Genomic DNA, 21,106 nt, shown 5'->3' on the forward strand with positions numbered 1-21,106 from the left:
CCTGCCGATGCAGGGGACACGGGTTCGTGCCCCGGTCCGGGAAGATCCCACGTGCCGCGGAGCAGCTGGGCCCGTGAGCCACGGCCGCCGAGCCTGCGCGTCCAGAGCCTGTGCTCCGCAACGGGAGAGGCCACAACAGTGAGAAGCCTGTGTAACACACACACACACAAATAATAAAATAGATAACACATAGAAACACCCAGATCCTTGAAACGTGATGGAGACAAACACGTGACAGAAAGGCGGCATCCTGGCAGATCCCGGCAGGAGAGATCAATCTGTCTGATATGGGCTTTGTCGGACAAAGAGGAGGGGGGTCCAGAGGGCTGACAGTGCCTCCTGAGTGTCAGGGGGCACGGCAGGGAGGAATCTGAATACCTGGGTGTTTGGTGGGCCTCCTGGGGGCTCTGCTAATAAAGAGGTGTGCAGCTCCTTTCTCAGAGCCCCACGACGTGGCAACCCAGAGAAAGCGCCAGTCTTGAAGCCCCTCAGATGTCGTCGGTCAGGGGTGCATCCCAGCCAAGACCAGCGGCGGGAGGGGGCACAAAATGAAAACCTGGCTGTTCCCGCCTCCACCTCCGGGTGTCGTGAGGCCCAGAGGGAAGCCGGACTTGGGTTGCCAAGGTCCCACCACAAGCTCTGTGTTCTCGGTTGGCACGCTCCTCGGCATGTATCATTAATAGAAAGTGGGTGTCCAGGGACAGTGAGGCGGCAGCCCATCCAACTCCACATGGTGGGAACTGGGCTTGTAACTGGCCCTCAGCAACACGGTGGGCACTCAGAGGAGAGAGACCAGGAGGGCGAATGGCTCGTGACGTCGTGGGATGTTAAGAATGACACCTCGTTCGGAGAAAAAGACACAGGAAGACGTAATAACCGTTTGAAATCGCCTAAAGCAAAGCTGTTAAATGGAAGAGGAGCCAGCGCGTGCGAACCTAGGCAGCAGAACCACTGGCAGAAATTACACCGTCACGGTTTGAACCCGTTCTAAGTAAGAACTTTAACGACACGAATGATCTGAAAGCAGAACTGACTGCCCTGTAAGGTAACGGATTCCCTGACACCGGAGGTGTTGGAACAGAAGTTAAGCAATCATTGATAGGGCGACGTAAAGGGCATTCAGATATTTGAAAGAGGGCCTGATGGTCTCAGAAAACTTCCGACTCTGAAATTCTCTGAATCGATTTTGGCCAAACCACATGAAATTGCCACTATTGCCCTCTCTGGCCAGTAAGACTTCTTTAACTTGAGAATGGCCCAGGCACAAAGGAGAACCGTAATAATACATAACATCCAAACTAATAGCAACTGCCAAACCAGTGGATTTTACCTTATAGTATGCTTGGTTCGGGGGCATTTCATGATGCTTTATTTAGACTAGTAGTTTGAAGCTCCTTCTCCCTCCACTGGATACTGCACTGTGTAAGATATTACAAGAAACAGACTACCTGTTCATGGTAAGACCTTCCGGCACTGCTGGCACCCAAACTGTCTAGCTCAGAGTCTGCAACACATCTGGCCTGTGATGAATTATGAGCGAAGGGGAACATCTCTGTTTAAGAGACGTATATGCTTAGGGATCAATGGGACAGATGAGCCAATTATACTGGAGGCTACCCTATAAATAAAGAAATAAATCTTGCCAGACTGGAACCTGTGGGATTCTTCAAACCCTGTGGAAGGGGGAGATGCAGCCTGAAATCCATCTCAGAACACTGTCCTGGACCTGGGTCCGTCTCCACTCATGAACTGTAAGTGTTCCTGCTGCACAGCTCTCCAGTGCAAAGGGCTGCTGAATGGACAGATGGAACAGAAAACAGAAAGGGAACACACACACACAGCTTTGTATCACTACCAATTTTTGAAACTGAAATGAACTTGATCCATAAAAACAATTAAAACTCAGACTGAAAAAACTGCATAGCAATTAAGAAAACAGGTTTTAACTGAAAAGCACACATTTCCTTCATCCTTGTCAGCACTGCTGCTATCTTTGGCATTTGCACAGGGAGACTAAATGATGTAATGGATAAGAGAGTTTGCTCAGGAAGCAGACTTCCTGAGTTTCAGCTCTGGTTCTATCACTTACAGGCTGTGTAACCTACGGAAGTTACTTCTCTGGGCCTTAGTTTTCACATCTGTCAATATAAAAAAGATGAGGTAATGCAGATGCGGCACATACACACAGTGGAATACTACTCAGCCATCAAAAAGAAAGAAATCATGCCATCGCAGCAACACGGATGAGATTACCACACTAAGTGGAGTAACTCAGACAATGACAAATATCCTATGACATCACTTATCCTATGACATCACTTGTACGTGGAATCTAAAATAATGATACAAATGAGCTTATTTACACAACAGAAACAGACTCACAGACTTTGAAAACAAACTTATGGTTACCAAAGGGGAAATGTGGAGGGGAGGGATAAATTAGGAGTATGAGATTAACATATATACACTACTATACATAAAAGAGATAATCAACAGAGACCTACTGTATAGCACAGGGAACGTTAATTAATATTCTGTAATAACCTATAGGGGAAAAGAATCTGAAAAACAATGGATATATGTATATGTGTAACTGAATCACTTAGCTGTACACCTGAAACTAAGACAACATTGTAAATCAACTCCACTCCAATATAAAATAAAACTTAAAAGATGAGGATGATTATAATATGTACCTCATGGAGTATTATGACATTTAAATGTAAGGTACTTAGAATGATGCCTATCATATAGTAATACTCAATAAACGTTATACTCAATAAATGTTATGTTTTATAGTAATACTCCGCAATAAATGTGATGTTTTATTATTAAAAGTTATACTCAATAAATGTTGTTTTATTATTATATGATATTACTCAATAAATGTTACGCTTTATTATTATACTCCATAAATGTTATGTTTTATTATTATATGATATTACAACAGCTAATTTTCATACAACAGGAAATTAAATTCCAGGTCAACTGGAGGGACAGGTGGGGCAGAGAAGGTGGGTTTTTTTCTGATAATTTTAATAAGAAAGATGTAAAATCAAGGTATTCGATCAGAGCTGTAGTTTTCAATACTTGTTACTCACCAGCATCAACTGGAGAGCAATTTAAACAAAGACTGGCTGTATCAGGCCGATTAAATGATAATATCTGGGAGTGAAGCCCAGGCTGCCATATTTTTCAAAAGCTCAGCAGATGATACTAGCGTGTAGTCGGGGCTGAGCATCACTGGACAAGATTCTTGCGCTTAGAGTGTGGTTCAGGGATCAGCTGCATCGAGCTCACCTGCAAGTGTCAGAGCCACAAAACCTCAGGCCCCGCCTCGCCCAAGACCTACTGCCTCAGAAGCTGTATTTTAACAAGATCCCCTGGTGGTTCCCCCACACACAGACATTTCAGGAGCTCTGGATTAGATGACTTCCAAGGTCACTTTCCACCCCGAGGCAGGTGTCCAATACACGCTAAATGAAATACCGGCACGGTAATCTGATGTCCCAAGAAAGACCTAAGCAGAAAGCCTTCTGGAACCAGGACCAGCAGGGATGCCACAAGAGCCCAAAACTGGTTTTTCCCCAGACCTAGAAATCTCGACTAAAGCACTCCTGTGTTTACAGGCCAGGGGCAATTAATCAGCAGGGTGTCCCTGGCAAGCTTCTGGGGCCAGTGGAAAAACGATGACGGGTAGTGACATAGATCAACAGGAATCAGAGACAGAGAGTAAAAGAGATGAGAGAGTTCCACCTTCCCAAGGTCTCAACAACCCTTGGTCCTCATGGGCTTCCAGTGCTGTGGAGGGCAAACATGAGCCATTCACATTTTGGCTTCTTCCAGCGGGGTGCACTCACCACGGACGTAGGAAGCCTTACCTCCCATTTACTGTCTCTTTTCCCACAGTTCTCTGTTCCTTCCTCAGCTCTCAGAGCACAGCTGCACGTGCCTATCAACCCCAATTATTTCTGTCCTCTTACTTCACCCTCCAAATCCACCTCTTCTTTAAATTTTATTTTTTTAAAAATTTTTGGCTGTGTTGCGTCTTCGTTGCTGCGTGCAGGCTTTTCTCTAGTTGTGGCGAGTGGGGGCCACTCTTCGTTGCGGTGTGCGGGCTTCTCATGGCGGTGGCTCCTCTTGTTGTGGAGCACGGGCTCTAGGCGGGCGGGCTTCAGTAGCTGTGGCGTGTGGGCTCAGTAGCTGTGGCTCGCGGGCTCTAGAGCGCAGGCTCAGTAGCTGTGGCACACGGGCTTGGTTGCTCCGCGGCGTGTGGGATCTTCCCGGACCAGGGCTCGAACCCACGTCCCCGGCACTGGCAGGCGGACTCTTAACCACTGCGCCACCAGGGAAGTGCCTATACTTTCTTGTCTTATGAGTTTGACTACTCCGGGGACCTCACGTAAGTGGAATCGGCGATATTTTTCCTTGTATTACTGGCTTATTTCACTCAGCGTAGCGTCTTCAAGGTTCATCCATGTTGTCACGTGTGTCAGGATTTCCTTCTGACGTTTACCCAGCATCTTGCTACTCTGGGAGACAATGAATAGCCCTTTATCTAGACAAGGTCATTCTGTATAGTGGGGGAGAGGACAGAGGGAGGCCTACAACTTGTCTCTGCTTTGTCCACAAGAGCCATCAACACAAGAAAAGGGGGCTTCCCTGGTGGCGCAGTGGTTGAGAGTCCGCCTGCCGATGCAGGGGACGCGGGTTCGTGCCCCGGTCCGGGAAGATCCCACGTGCCGCGGAGCGGCTGGGCCCGTGACCCATGGCCAATGAGCCTGCGCGTCCGGAGCCTTTGCTCCGCAACGGGAGGGGCCACAGCAGTGAGAGGCCCGCGTACCGCAAACAAACAAACAAACAAAAACACAAGAAAAGGACTCTGGATGAGGGGTTAGGGCCTTTGTCTGTGAGTAAAATTGGAAAAGGTTGAGGGGCAAATGCGAGGAGCCCATACATAGGAGAACAGGACCAAAGACCCAGAGGTGGGCCTGAAGCTGCTCTGTGTGTGTGTGTGTGTGTGTGTGTGTGTGTGTGTGTGTGTGTGTGTGTGTGTGTGTGTGTGTACACGAGAGGGAAGATTCTTCTACAACTAGCTTAGCTTCCCAAATTTCACCTGCTCATGTATGGAGCGACCAGGGCTGCCTCAGGGCACCATTTGTTCTAGAGCACTGGAGTGCAGAATGCCATCCCTCACTGGGCTGCTCTTGGTCTTCTGGTGAGCTGTTATTGAGGTGTGTGCAGCTGGGTCCCCTGCTGCCTCCACTTGGCTCAAGCCCTCCCCCTTCCCTCCCCCCGGGGGCCCTGCTCCCTAGGAACCCAAAGCTGAGCCCGGGACAGAGTTTCAGCCCCAGATTCAGGGAGCTTGCATCTCAGGAGGGAACAAAAGGGGGAAGCAGGACTCTGGCTTAGCATCTCAGAATAGGATGGAGCTGGAAGGGACCTCAGCGGTTCCCTGTCCTCATTTTATTCTGGGGAAACTGAGGCCCTGGAGGGTGGTGCCACTTGCCCAAAGTCACACAGCGGACCTAAGACAAGATTTCAGGTCTCCGCTGTTTCCATAAACCTCAGCTGCTTCTTCTAAGCTGTGGCTGCCTCAGCAACAACGAATTCTCATTTGCCCCCTCCTTGCCAGCCTCCAGGCCTTCCAACTGACTCAATACCTCTGCCTGTATCTCCAGGGGCCGAAGATTCGAAAACCCATTTCAGAAGCAGCCCTCTGTCATCTCCCGCTATTAGGTGCACCCTCCGCAGGTTGCATCTTCCCTGTTGCCCTCTGGGATGCGCCCCCCCCAAGTTCCTTTCATCATGATTGCTTACTTTTTTGACCAAAACTGCTGCGAGGCCTTGGGCAAACCATCTGTAGAGTAAAATCCCAACTAGAGTAGGAAATTATTGAGCAAACCGAACGTCGCCACAGAGGGCTTGAAACCCCCTTCCCACCTGAGCAGCCCACCCGCCCCATACCCCTCTTCACATACCTTTGTTTCGGTTGTGGGGGGGGCAACGGCTCTTTTGTTTCCAAGAAATGACTGAAATGCCCTAACAGGGACAGCTCAAGATTTGAAATTACTCCTATATTGATTCAGGCAAGTTCATACCTTCGGAATTTTGAACTGATCTGGGCAAAAGTTTGTGAACGTTTCAACACACCGACTTTATAATCTCATTAGTGCAAATTCAACTGACAGACACTGAAACAGCCCTGGGGTGGGGGGAGCTGAGACACGCAGACACTTACAAGGGGCAATTTCCTTTGCACCTGGAGATGAGAAATCACAGTTGTCAGCCTTCCCTTTGAAAGACAGGAAGATGGGCGATAAAGTCTGAGCTGCACGCAGAGCTTGGACACATGCTATCCCCTCCCAGGGAGGGGGCAGGAGCACACAGCAGAGGAGGACGGAGAGGCATCTCGTATAGCTCACACCTCTCACAAGGGAGAGCAGGGATTAGAGCCATCAAAACAGATCAAACTGCCTCTGTCCTCGGCTCCCCTGCAGCCTCCACCGGGAGCATCACCACATCTGCGATCCTCATCAGCAGAAATCACCGAGAAGCCCTAAACCTCTGCCCGTCCTCCGAAGAGTTTAATCGACCTTGTACTTGCTCCTTATTTCCCGATATCTCAATGACTCCCTAGCAGCAGCTCCGGGAATCTGGACCTGGAAACTTCCCTTCTGGCACAGAATTAATGGCCAGATCTTTATTTTGCCGAGATGCTAAAACAAAACGAAATGAAATGAAAAACAAACAACTCGCATCACCACGGTTTCTTTTTTTTTTTAAAAAGGGCACTTTCATGCCCAAGAAAAAAATAAAGCTCTTTCCACAGCTCTTAATTTTCTCATTTTGACACGGTCCTCATTTGGACCCAGGGGATAAAGACCCCCCTGGGAGTCTCCAGATATGCCTTTGGATAACGGAAAACTACATTTCCAACTTCAGTCCCTTCAGCTGTCCCTGATCTGCTTCCCTCCCCTAAAATATACCCTTTAATCCATCTTAACAAACCCAGGGTGCACATCCTCCTGTTCTCTATACCCTGCAAACGCCCTCCCCTTCCTCTCTCGGCCGGCTCTTCCTGCTCATTCTTGAGCTCCTCTTCTTCAGAAGCCTCCCCTCCCTCTGCAGGCAGAGGGCCCTCCCTCCGCTGCACCTTTGCAACACCATTAATCATAATGCACTGTACCCAGTTACGCTGAGACATCTGCCTCTTCCCCTGCAAACTCCCTGAGGGCAGAGGTAATCCGTCCACCGTCCTCATCAACCTAAGCATCCTGCAGAAAGTCCCCCCAAACCCCCGCCCCCGCTCAGCCACGGGTGGAGGAGGGAATGACCGACACACGGGCCGCTAATTCACCAAACAGGTACCCAGACAGTGCCAGTGTTACTGAGGCTACACCAAAGTAGAAAACAAGGGCCTTGCCCTTGGGGAGTTTACCTTTAGGGAACTGGGGAAATCAAACAGACTTAGATGAGACAATATAAACCATTTGGAATCAGTGTGAGTCAGACTGTGGGCATAATAGCTGAGGGAATTTTTTTTTTTCAGTACGCGGGCCTCTCACCGCTGCGGCCTCTCCCGTTGCGGAGCACAGGCTCCGGATGCGCAGGCGCAGCGGCCATGGCTCACGGGCCCAGCCGCTCCGCGGCACGTGGGATCTTCCCGGACCGGGGCACGAACCCCCGTCCCCTGCATCGGCAGGCGGACTGTCAACCACTGCGCCACCAGGGAAGCCCTAGCTGAGGGAATTTTAAACGAAGGGGAAGTCATTTCAGGGTGGGGTTTGCCAAAGGCGGTTTCATGGAAGAGTTGAGTTTTAACCTGGGCCTTGAAAGAAGTACAGAATTCAGGTTGGCAGAGGAAAGCAAGGAGAATCAAGGAAGGGTAAAGAGTAGGAGTGGAGGCTTGAAGGAATTAGGTGGTGGCCAAAACCAGCTGGGTGCCAGGCTTAGGGCAGGTGGTAAGAACTAAGGGATCCCAGGGGGGTGTTCAGGTCGGGCAGGAAAACTCGGACTAGCCAGTAGGGGAACCTAAATGCTAAGCAGAGAAATCAGGTTTTGTGGCCAGAAATAAAATTTTAATTTTACTGGGAAGATTAGGCATCCTCCAGTCCAACCCAGTCATTTCACAGATGAGAAAACCGAGGCACGGGGAGGGTGTGTGCCTTTCCCCAGGTATTGGAACAGTGGCACATGTAGTAAAAGTGAAGGCAGTGGCTGATGTTTCGAGAACTCTTACATGTGGACCATCGCTCCAAGCACTTTAGATGCACATCTCACTTGATCCTTACAATACCTCTGAGGCAGGTACTACACGGACGCCCATTTTGCGGACCAGGAAGCTGAAAAGGGAAGCAGCCTGCTCAAGTTCACAAGGTAACAAAGGACAAATGACACAGTCAGCACTTTGGAACTGATCTCACAGGGTGCTGGTGCTGGTGCAAAGAACACAGGGTTTGGAATCATAGGCCCTGCATTCAAATGCTGGCTCCACCTCAGTTGTCACGTGACCTCAGGCGAGTTACCTAACCTTGCTGATCATCTGTGTCCTCATTGGTACAAAGAGGATAATAATACCGCTCACGAGATTTCTGCAGGGATTAAATAAGATTATGTGTCAAGTTCTTGGCACATAGTCTGTTCTCAGGGAACATTGGTTCCCTCCCACCTCCTTCCTTCCAGGAGCCTTGACACCACTTTCTAGGGTCGTATGGCTGCAACTCCTCCCCTCGCCTCCCGTGTCCTCCCCTCCACCTCTGGACAACTGTTCCTCCAGGCTGTGATGTCCGGCCCTGGAAGTAACTGGAGGGTAGGTATGGTGGCAGTGGGGGAGGAGTCGGGCTTTCCTGATAAGACGGGCACCATCCTCACTGCATGGGTGGCAGGACAGATCTGCTCCCGGGCTTGAGGTGAGGTGCAGAAAGACACAAGCTAAACTTCCCCAACCCTCCATGGACTCACCTCTCCCTGGCCCAAGCCCTTGGCTTCCTGGGTCTCTTGAGTTCCTTATTCCCTCCCCAACCTCTTCCCTCAAACCGTCCGTACATGCTGAGTTGTGCTACTTAATTGTTCCACAGGAGGCCTCCAAAAATATGTCTAGGGAGACTGGTTGGAAAGGGTCAAGCAATTATATCAAGATGTTTGCTCAAACTAGGCTTCCTGTGATGGAGAGAGAAGATGCATATCTTCTTTCCTGGATAAGAGATGGGACAGGATGAACATTTCTCCCCGTAAATTTTAAGTGTTTAACAGCTTCTCGGCTTCTTGGTTGTAAACCACCATCTTCTATCCCCTCAAGTGTTGGCAAGTTTGAGCACATCCGGAAATCAGTGTTTGGGGGGCTATGGAGGTGCATTCACTGGGTTAGCAAGTCCCTCTGAAGAAAAGGTCATTAAGGTGAACCAGGAGTTAATAAATCAGTGTGCTATACACTCTGTTTCTATTGGATTTAAATGACGGTGAAGAACTCAGAGAAGACATCAGGGGAGGGGACCGAGCATTCTGGAAGCACCCACTGTGTGCAAGGCACCGTGCTAGTTAGTGCTCTGTGCTTACGTTTTCTTACTCCTTCCCACAACCTAGGAAGCCAACGACACTGAAGCACCCAGTCAGCCAGTCCAGTCCTGGGCTGTGGTCAATCTCACTTCCCAGCTGTGGGCCCGAGACACAGTAACCTCTCTCGGCCTTGATTTCCACACTGAAAAGCAGCCCCGGGGGTAAAGACTGTAGAGCAGGTACCTCCTGGCCCGGGGCTGGCGCTCGGGACTGGCTAGGGCTGAGCGGAGAGGCCAGGGAGGTCTGGGGAGGCCTCACCAGGACTCTGCTCTGCAGCTTGGGAAGCATTCAATCGTGTCTTGATGCATCCAAGCGAGTTTCATTCTGCTGAAAACGAGTGTGCGCTGTTCAGCTGGGCCTGGGGTGTTTTGGAGAGTGTGAGGGAGCCCTAGGGCGGAGGTCAAGCTGGCCTGCGGCTGCCGGGTCCAGGTCATGGGCCTCAGTTTGCACACCTGTAAATGACTAGATCACTGAAGTTCCGTTCCCACCGGGCAAAGAACCCCACGTTCCAAAACGAATTCATTTACAGAATCTTAACAGTCCCATTCCGGCTTTTCAAATGTGACAGGCAGCTTAGGAGGTACAAGGAAAATCTCTCTTAAGTAATTTCAAAACAAAACAAAGGAAGCTCCGGGAGCTGCCTCAGCACTGGATGTTTTCCACTTCTCACCCTGTTCACCTGCACCGAGAACAAAAACAAGAAACTTCCCCCACACCTACTTTTTTTTTTTTTTTTTTTTTTAAATAACACACACATTGTCTTTCTACCTGGCTTTTCCTTCAGCTGGGTGCCAGCAAGGTGGATAAGATCTTTCGGGAACTTTTATAATGTCACATACGCATGCAAATTGGCAAAGTGTTTATAGCAGCAGCACCACAACAGCGCCCCGAGGTTCCAATTAGTGGGAACGGCCCCGCAACCTAAGCAGCTCTGAGCGCAGGGACGCAGATGCCGGAGGGCAGCTCCCAGCGCGGAGGGCGGGGTGGGATCCAGGGAAAGGGCAGATGGTAGAGCACTCCGGGCTCCAGCATGGCTGCCACCTGGCCACACCATTCCATCTCCTGGGCCTCGGTTTCCGGTCTGCGCACTGAGAGGGTGCAGCCGTCCCGTTTCCCGGGCCCCAGGCGTGCTGGCTGCACTTACCGGGCTGGCTGCCCACCCACCCAGCTGCATCTTCTATCACGCGGACTCAGAGGCCAGCAAGCTCCAGTCCGAAGGCCCCACGCTAAATCAAGCCCACCAGCCACCGGCCCCCACGCGCAGTGACAGGCAGGGGCTTTACAGCTGGACAGACCTGGGGGCAAGGCCTGGGTCACACTGTGACTCTGCGAAAAATCCTAGCCTTCCTGAGTCTCGCTTCCCTTGTTTGTAAAACGGAGACAGCCAGACCCGGGCTTTAGTCACACCTACGTGGAATGCACCCGTCTCACTGGGCTGTTTGGGAGGTAAATGTTGATGAAGAACCGCCAGCGTGCCTGACGCGTCCTAAGTGTTCAGTGGGCGCCGTCACTATTCAGTCACCATCTAGGACGGGTCCCAGGCTGTATCGGGGGGGGGGGGGTAATAGGCAATGTGTGAAAAATGGGTTCTGGGGTCAGATTCATGAGGGAGGTGCTAAGTGCTGAAGGAGCAAAGGTAGAGGAGGTCTCCTCCTACAAGACTTCTCAGGCCCTGGGACTTTGTGAAGGGGTTACAGGGCTCACTGTTTCCAGACTGATTTGTCCTCGGAACCCCCTCTGGTGGTGGGCCATTTGGGGGCTAGCGATCCATGAAATATTTTTCGGAAATCCTAACCAAGGGCTGAATGGGAGAAGAGGAATCTCCAAAAGAAGTAGCTGGAGACAGGGATGAAGAGCAGGGCTTCTGAGGAAGGAGTAAAGGTGAAGGACTTAGGGAGAAAAGATAAGGACACCGTTGTACACTGGAGCCACTGGGACCCACCATGAGGCACGGACACCCAGGGAGCTCCCGTTCACATTAGCTCATTTTGAATCTCTACACAAACCTTTTAGGGAGCCGGGCTGACTGTCCCCACTTCACAGATGCCCACAGTCAGGCACTAACGGGCTAAGCTGCCAGCCTAGGACCAAGGAACTAGCAGGTGACACATGGGGGGTCGCAAGGCCAGTTTCCCTAATGTCAAGTTCTAGAGTTTCCCTTGTGAGTGAGAGGAAGGCTGATGTAAGATTCTCGCAGGCCAATCATTCCAACTCCACTTAGCCTGAGGCAGTTCAATAATTAAGATCTCACTTTGGGCTTATTTTTGGCTTTAGACGCCACCTGGTTGTTTCCCTTCGCAGCCTCTTTCCAACATTTACATTTGCAACATCGTAAAAATTTGCTCTCTTGAGAAGCATAATTAGAACCTTACCCAAAACACTTCAAATGAGTCTTAGATTTAGTTGAATCAAATTTCCCCTACCTGCCTCCCTTTCTCTCTAAAGCCATCCTTACCGGTGGCCTTGGGTACCTGAGCCTCCCAGGCTCAGGTAACCCTCCTAGGGCCATACGACCTCACCACAGAAATCGCTGAAGTCAGCCTGTTCCCTTCACAGTACCACAGGGAGAAGGAAAAATCCCAGGGGCCTGTAAATAGTGCAAGAAACAGCACCCTACCCAGCACTCTATTTAGCTCTGATAAAAAATATAGCAGTGACAATGCGAAGTGCCCTGGGCAGCGACACGACGCAGCGATGTTCCCGTATCTCATTGCTTGTTGACTAATTAGCAGGCTACACACAGAGCAACATGCACTGTGGAGTCGGGGGTGGGGCTGTGTGTGCCTTGGGGTCGTTCCCTCTCTCCTGCTGCTTGTGCTGAACCAGAGAACCCTCCCTGCCAAGGGGTGAGAGGCGCCAGCAATAAACACCCCAGCCAGGTGGTGGAGACCAACGAGGGACAGAGTGAGAGGCCACCTGTCACACCCAAGCTTCTCAAAGCCAGCCCTGACCGCCTGGGGAGGCTTACGGAGAAAGGCCTTTCTCTCCTCTCTGTTTTGACGGCTGGCTTTTGTTTTTTGTTTTTGTTTCTACTGGGAAACCAAAAGGCTTGCCCTTCAGTCCCACACCCTGAGAGCAGGGTCTCTGTCCCTCCTAACTCAGTCACTCGAAGATCGCTGATGAAGGCTTTGTTGTGTACATGTCACTGCATGTGAGATCCTGGAAGAAGCTGAGGTCCGAGGGCTGCCCACCAGGAGTTCACAGGCCAGCTAAAGCGACAAGATCGCCCAAGTAGAGGGAAGAGAGAGAAGATGGGGTAACATCCTGGGGGGTTGTAGGGGACATCTGTCATTTGTGTCAGCTCTGTGGGCTGTCACCCTTCCGCAGTGCAGATGGCCCCCGAGGGGCTGGCTGTCACAAGTTCCCGTGTCCCCACCCCTAGCCGAGGACTGAATGAGGGAGCCAAGCCCTTCGGCAGAGGATGTGCATTCCGCGTGGGGACACACAGCAAAGACACTGAGGTTCAAGAGGGTCTAACTTCCCCCCGGTTACCGTGGGGGAGAACTGAACCTTGAAACCAGGTCTGTCTGACCCTAAGCATATGCTCTTCCCCATGGTGTCACTTTACTCTCCAGGAAATGAAGGAAACAAGGATGAAGAAGTAGAATCCATCTTCTCTATCCATTCATCTGCTGATGGACAGTTAGGCTGCTCCCATATCTTGGTAATTGTAAATAGTGCTGCTCTGAACATTGTGGTGCATGTATCTTTTCAAATCAGCGTTTTTGTTTTCTGGATATATACCCAGGAGTGGAATTGCTGGGTCATATGGTAGATCTATTTTTAGTTTTTTGAGAAACCTCCATACTGTTCTTCACAGTGGCTGCACCAATTTACATTCCCACCAACAGTATACGAGGGTTTCCTTTTCTTTTTTTTTTTTTTTTTGCGGTATGCGGGCCTCTCACTGTTGTGGCCTCTCCCGCTGCGGGGCACAGGCCCCGGACGCACAGGCCCAGCGGCCACGGCCCACGGGCCTAGCCGCTCCGCGGCATGTGGGATCCTCCCGGACCAGGGCACGAACCCGTGTCTCCTGCATCGGCAGGCGGACTCTCAACCACTGCGCCACCAGGGAAGCCCATCCTTTTCTTTTTTTTTTTTTCAGTACGCGGGCCTCTCACTGTTGTGACCTCTCCCGTTGCGGAGCACAGGCTCCGGACGCACAGGCCCAGCGGCCATGGCTCATGGGCCCAGCCGCTCCGCGGCACGTGGGATCCTCCTGTACCAGGGCACGAACCCGCGTCCCCTGCATTGGCAGGGGGACTCCCAACCAGTGCGCCACCAGGGAAGCCCAAGGGTTTCCTTTTCTCCACACCCTCTCCAGCATTTATTGTTTGTAGATTTTTTGATGATGGCCATTCTGACCGGTGTGAGGTGACACCTCATTGTGGTTTTGATTTGCATTTCTCTGATGATTAGTGATGTTGAGCATCTTCTCTTATACCTGTTGGCCATCTGCATTTCCTCTTTAGAAAAATGTCTATTTGGTTCTTCTGCCCATTTTTTAATCAAGTCGTTTGTTTTTTTGACGTTGACTTGTATGAGCTGTTTATATATGTTGGATATTAACCCCTTATCGGTCATATCATTTGCAAATAAATATTTTTTCCCATTCAGTAGGTTGCCATTTCATTTTGTCGATGGTTTCCTTTGCTATCAAAAGCTTTTAAGTTTAATTAGGTCCCACTTGTTTATTTTTGTTTTAATTTCCTTTGCTTCAGGACAAGGATCCCCCAAAATATTGCTACGATTTATGTCAAAGAGTGGTTTTGCCTATGTTTTCCTCTAGGAGTTTTATGATCTCTGGTCTTACATTTAGGTCTTTAATCTATTTGGAGTTTATTTTTGTAGATGGTGTTAGAGAATATTCTAATTTACATGCAGCTGTCCAGTTTCCCAACACCACTTGTTGAAGAGACTGTCTTTTCTCCATTGTAAATTTTTGCCTCCTTTGTTATAGATTAACTGACCATAAGTGCATGGGTTTATTTCTGGACTCTCTATTCTGTTCCATTGATCTATGTGTCTGTTTTGTGCCAGTACCATACTATTTTGATTCCTATAGCTTTGTAGTATAGTCTGAAGTCAGGGAGCATGATTCCTGCAGCTCTGTTCTTCTTCCTCAAGATTGTTTACTTTGGCTATTCAGGGTCTTTTGTGTTTCCACACAAATTTTAAAATTATTTGTTCTAGTTCTGTGAAAAATGCCATTGGTATTTTGATAGGTATTGCATTGAGTCCCCCCACACACACATAGACACACACACAATGGGAATACTACTCAGCCATAAAAAAAGAATGAAATTTTGGCATTTGCAGCAACACGGATGGACTTGAGGGCATTATGCTAAGTGAGGTAAGTCAGAGAAAGACAAATACTGTATGATACCACTTATATATGGAATCTAAAAAATACAACAAGCTAGTGAATATAACAAAAAAGAAGCAAACTCACAAATATAGAGAACTAGTGGTTACCAGTGGAGAGAGGAAAGGGGAGGCAACCTGGGTGTAGGGAATTAAGAGGTACAAACTATTAGGTATAAAATAAGCTACAAGGATATAATGTACAACATGGAGAATATAACTGATGTTTTGTAATAACTGTAAATGGAGTATAACGTTTAAAAAATGTGAATCACTATGTTCTACACCTGTAACTTATATGATAGCATACACCAACTACACTTCAATTTAAAAAACACTAAATTTAGTTTTTAAAAAGTGGAACCCAGAGCTTCCCATAGGAACCCCTCTGTGGAACTGCCAGTGCCAAAAGACGACCTGGAATATGTTACCATGAAACTTAGAGTGGGAAGAAATCATTTGAAAAGAAGGAGCAAATCTAGCCCTCAGCCCCTGATATTGAGCAACAGACTGAGGGTAGAAACTGTGCCTTATTTCACTTTTCTCCCAAGTGCCTAGCCCTTGTTTATCAAACAGTCTAATACCACACCATTATCTCCTTGGAACAGCAGAATGATTAAGAGCATGGGCTTTCCAAGTTGGATAGGTGTAACCCCCTTCATTGAAAAAAGGTGGCTTTTTACTTGGAAATAATTGAAAAGGAACTCTACCTCACACCATCAAAAATCAATACCAAATAGATTAAGAAAACAAATGCCAAGGCAAAATTTCAAAACTTTCAGAAGAACTACACAGCAACTACCTTAATGACCTTGGAATAGGATAAGATTTCTTAGTCAAGACACAAACATTGCTAATTATACAAAAAAAGATACATAAATATTGTAACAAAAAATTCGTTCATCAAAAGAGTCTCCAATGAAAGTAAAAATACAAGATACAAACTTGAAGAAAATATTGGAAATATATACAGCCAATAAAAGATTAGTTTCAGAAATATATAAAGTACTCCTACAAATAAGAAAAACCTCAACTCAGCATAAAAATGGGCAAAAACCATAAAGAAGCATTTCAAAGAACAAGAAACACACACGGAACCAGTCAATTTATCCTGTGGACATGGAGGAGTTAGTGAAATAAAATGAAGCAACATTTTGGGTTGGCTTCAAGTTTTAAATAAAAGTTGCATTTCATATTTATTTTTTTAAAAAAATAAACACACATGATCAATAAACTTATAAAGAGATGTTCACATCACCAATAACCAGGAAGAGGCAGGTAACATTTTGTCCCCATGAAATGCTGGTTTACATCCATTTGGTTGACCAATCTAAGAAGTCTGACAATACCAAGTGTTGGATATTGACAGGGTCTCATACACCTTGCTGGTGGAGACTGAAAAACCATGTAACATTATCTTGTAAGGTTGAATGCCTGCACACCCAGCAAATCTACTAGGTATTCACCTAATTTCTGTAAGGATATACCCAAAAGAAAATTTAGCACGTGTATAAGGAGACACATATACAAAAAATAATCACGGTTGAACTTATCAAGATAGCAAAACACTGGAAACAATCTCAATACCCACTGAAAGAAGAATGCATAAATAAATCATAGTATATTCATAAAATGTGATATTCTATGGCATGAAAACAAAAGAGCCACAGAGGCATTCTTCCACATGGATGAATCTATGCTGAACAACCTGACTTTTTATAAAGTTCATAAACTATGCAAAATTAAAACTAAACCTAAGCTAAGCTGAATAATATGCCATTTAGGCACTTACTGCCATTAAAAAAAACAACAACACTTTCTAAAGAGGCAGGGAAGGGCTTCCCTGGTGGTGTAGTGGTTAAGAATCCGCCTGCCAATGCAGGGGACACGGGTTCGAGCCCTGTCCGGGAAGATCTCACATGCTGCGGAGCAACTAAGCCCACGCGCCACAACTACTGAGCTTGAGCTCTAGAGCCCACGAGCCACAACTACTGAAGCCCCGCACGCCTAGAGCCCGTGCTCTGCAACAAGAGAAGCCACCGCAATGAGAAGCCAGCACACTGCAACGAAGAGCAGCCCCCACTCGCCGCAACTAAAGAAAAGTCCACGTGCAGCAGCAAAGACCCAATGCAGCCAAAAATAAAATAAATTTAAAAAAATTTTTTTTTAAAAAAAGAGGCAGGGGAATGGTAAACACAGCATTCATGGTAATGCTTATCTCTGGGAGGAGACAGGGATGGGAAAGAAGAAAACACAAAGGCCACTGTACATTACTGGTGATATTCTAGCCTTGCTTTGGGCAGGGGGCGGTCAGACGTATATATTATATTATTCAGCTGGCATACGTGCATAAAAGAAAGCAAAATAAAAGATGGCCTTCAGTGGACCAAAGGGGCTAATGTGTCATGAATCAAAGATTATGATTAATCCAATTCTGTGAAACTAAGATCCAGTCAATCAATCAATAGGAAATCCTGGGTACATTACACGCTACTCATATGGGCCAGATTAAGTTGCTTTAATACAGCTTAATCTCAGCCTTCTCGACTGTTGTATAAAACCATGAGCTATTATAAAGATTAACTGAGTAATAAATGGGAGCTAATATATTTTTTATAACAGCGTTATTGAGACATAGCTCACATCCCATACAATCCACCCATTTGAAGTCGACGATTCAGTGGTTTTTTTGTGTATTCAGAGTTGTGTAACCATCACCACAATCAATCTGAGAACCTTCTCACCACTCCAAAAAGAGACCCTGTACCCATCAGCAGTGATCTCCCCCTTGTCCCCCCATACCCCGCTACCCAGCCCTAGGCAACCACTAATCTGCTTTCTGTCTCTATGGATTTGTCTGTTCTGGACACTTCATATACAGGTAAAGGCAATCATGTAATATGTGGTCTTTTGTGATGGGGACCAATTTTTTTCTCTTTCCCACAAATTCTTACAGTGGAGCTGCGTGAATCCCCGTTAGCCGCTCATAGTAATATCAGCTGTAATCAGGACCATCAACACAGTTTTCTTTCAAACAACTGAGCACTATCTAGCATCAAAACGCTGCAATACGTTGTCTTATTCACACAAGTCTAACAACACCCTGTGAGGTAGGTGTACAGAAGCCAAGCTGCTCGGTCACATGGGTAGTTACTGGTTCAAAGCAGGGGTCCGTACCCATGTCTGTCTCTGGAGTCCAGGATCTTAATCACTACCTGATAATGCCTCTATATATGATGAAATGCTATTCTTTTGGGGGTGGAAGGGAGTGTAATCAGCTTCATTTTATAATACAATGACTTTTTCTGTTCTGGTGAAGCTAACTTGCAGTTTCCACTGCGATGAAATAGGGTTAAGGGCTTGAGGTATTCTTTATCTGACTAAAGTGATATCCAGTATCGAACTTTTTCCTAGAACAACTTACCTGTGGAAAGAGTGAAGACTGTCACCCAGCAGAACACATGCCAATGAATGAGTAGGAGACTGGTGACTTATGGGCCGGGAAAACAGAGCCCCCGCTAAGCCCTTGATTACTGGCGTTAAGGGTGAGCCTTCCCGTTCTCATGTCTCTGTGGGTACCAAGTCAGAGAAGCAGGAGCTGGTATTTTATGGGCACTGGGATAGACTTTCTCTAATGTCCAGCAGCAACCACTGCATATTGGAAGTAAATGACAGATTACAAGGAAGTGAGGAGGGGGGACCAGTGAAATGTAATTTGACTTAACACATATATTTAAACTACTGTGAATATTGTTACTCTGCTAGGCCATGGAGATCCCAGACTTTCTATAAAGGAGGGTCAGTGTTGTAGTTGGAAGAAGGCAGTCAGGAGGGCATTCTGACACTAGTTTTACAAAGCAGATAACACTGTATTTACTTTGATTACATATTTATTTGGAAGAAGGGCTGTTGCTTTTGGATATTTACCTTCCCACAGAAAGACACAAAATTCATGGCCCCTTTTTTTAGTTTTTTAAGGAACCTCCATACTGTTCACCGTAGTGGCTGTATCAATTTACATTCCCACCAGCAGTGCTAAGAGGGTTGCCTTTTCTCCACACCCTCTCCAGCATTTACTGTTTCTAGAGTTTTTGATGATGGCCATTCTGACTGGTGTGAGGTGATACCTCATTGTAGTTTTGATTTGCATTTCTCTAATGATTAGTGATGTTGAGCATCCTTTCATGTGTCTGTTGGCAATCTGTATGTCTTCTTTGGAGAAATGTCTATTTAGGTCTTCTGCCCATTTTTGGATTGGGTTGTTTGTTTTTTTGATATTGAGTTGCATGAGCGGCTTATATATTTTGGAGATTAATCCTTTGTCAGTTGCTTCGTTTGCAAATATTTTCTCCCATTCTGAGGGTTGTCTTTTCATCTTGTTTATGGTTTCCTTTGCTGTGCAAAATCTGGCATATACCCTGAGAAAACCATAACTCAAAAAGGGTCATGTACCACAATGTTCACTGCAGTACTATTTACTATAGCCAAGACATGGAAGCAACCTAAGTGTCCATCGACATATGAATGGATAAAGAAGATGTGGCACATATATACAATGGAATATTATTCAGCCTTAAAAACAAATGAAATTGAGTTATTTGTAGTGAGGTGGATGGACCTAGAGTCTGTCATACAGAGTGAAGTCAGAAAGAGAAAAACAAATACCATATGCTAACACATATATATATGGAATCTAAAAAAAAAACAATGGGGGCTTCCTTGGTGGAGCAGTGGCTAAGAATCTGCCTGCCAATGCAGGGGACATGGGTTCGAGCCCTGGTCCGGAAAGATCCCACATGCCGTGGAGCAACTAAGCCCATATGCCACAACTACTGAGCCCGCGTGACACAACTACTGAAGCCCGCGTGCCTAGCGCTTGTGCTCCGCAACAAGAGAAGCCACCGCAATGAGAAGCCCGCGCACCGCAACGAAGAGCAGCCCCTGCTCACTGCAACTAGAGAAAAGCCTACGCACAGCAACAAAGACCCAATGCAGCCAAAGATAAGATAAATAAAATAAAATTAATTAATTTTTTTAAAAAAGAAAGTTTCCTCCTTTAAAAAAAAATTGGTTCTGATGAACCTAGGGGCAGGACAGGAATAAAGACACAAACGTAGAGAATGGACCTGAGAACACAGGGAGGGGGAAGGGTAAGCTGGGATGAAGTGAGAGAGTGGCTTTGACATATACACACTACCAACTGTAAAACAGATAGCTAGTGGGAAGCAGCTGCATGGCACGGGGAGATCAGCTCGGTGGTTTGTGACCACCTAGAGGGGTGGGATAGGGAGAGTGGGAGGGAGGGAGGTGCAAGAGGGAAGAGATATGGGAACATATGTATATGTATAGCTGATTCACTTTGCTATACAGCAGAAACTAACACAACATTGTAAGGCAATTATCCTCCAATAAAGATGTTTAAAAAAACATTCATGGCCCCTTCTTCCTTACTTAGCCTCAAGGGAGCTTAACAGGGCCTGATTAAGCAAGGAAAGTCATCAAACTTTCTTCGACAGCTCAGCAATCCCTGGGGTTGAGTTGAGTTTTCGGTGAAGGGTTCATGTTGGTGTCAAACCTGTTCCCACCATCTCGTCACCATGTACACTGACAGCCAGGGGACACGCACTCAGGTCTGAGACCTGAAGAAAGAAACACCTGGCTGTGATTACCTGCAACTATACGGTTAACTCTTTATTAAATAGTTTCATGATCTGTTTCCAGGAGCGCGGGGACTTCAAAAGGAGTCCAGGCTCTAAGGGTCCACCTTCCTTTGTCTGTCCTCGGGCCCGGCCTCCTTCCCACTATCTACCATAGAGGCTTCTAGCTTTTTCCTCTTTGCTGAGCACTCAGGATTCCTTTTTCTTTTTCCCTGTACACGTGGACAATAAGGCACTGAGTCATGTGCCAATTTCAGCCCAACGTGGCACGGTGATTCTCGGTCTGCCCCAAATCCCAACTACAGGGAAGAGAGACCTGACTTCGTACCTGACTTAATCAGGGGAACATTCCTCCCACTCAGAGAAAAAATAAAATAGTCTTGGAAGGAATCAAACTCTAAGTTGGCTAGTTCCTGACAGTAAGAGAAAAGTCACTAGTGGCTGTGTGTGTATATGAAGGGCTCAAAGTTGCCTCAGTTTATTCTTACCTGGAGCAGGTTTGGTCAGAGTCTGGGTGGTAATTT

The 21,106-nt window shown here is 47.3% G+C and overlaps 1 long non-coding RNA gene across 5 annotated transcripts in view; it reads right to left on the reverse strand.

Moving 5' to 3' along the window:
* The window catches only part of LOC136794540 (uncharacterized), a 110,365-nt gene that overhangs the window by 78,893 nt on the left and 10,366 nt on the right, over positions 1-21,106 (reverse strand). The window lies entirely within an intron of this gene.

This window comes from Kogia breviceps, chromosome 7 (assembly GCF_026419965.1).
Source record: "Kogia breviceps isolate mKogBre1 chromosome 7, mKogBre1 haplotype 1, whole genome shotgun sequence".
NCBI lineage: Eukaryota > Metazoa > Chordata > Mammalia > Artiodactyla > Physeteridae > Kogia > Kogia breviceps.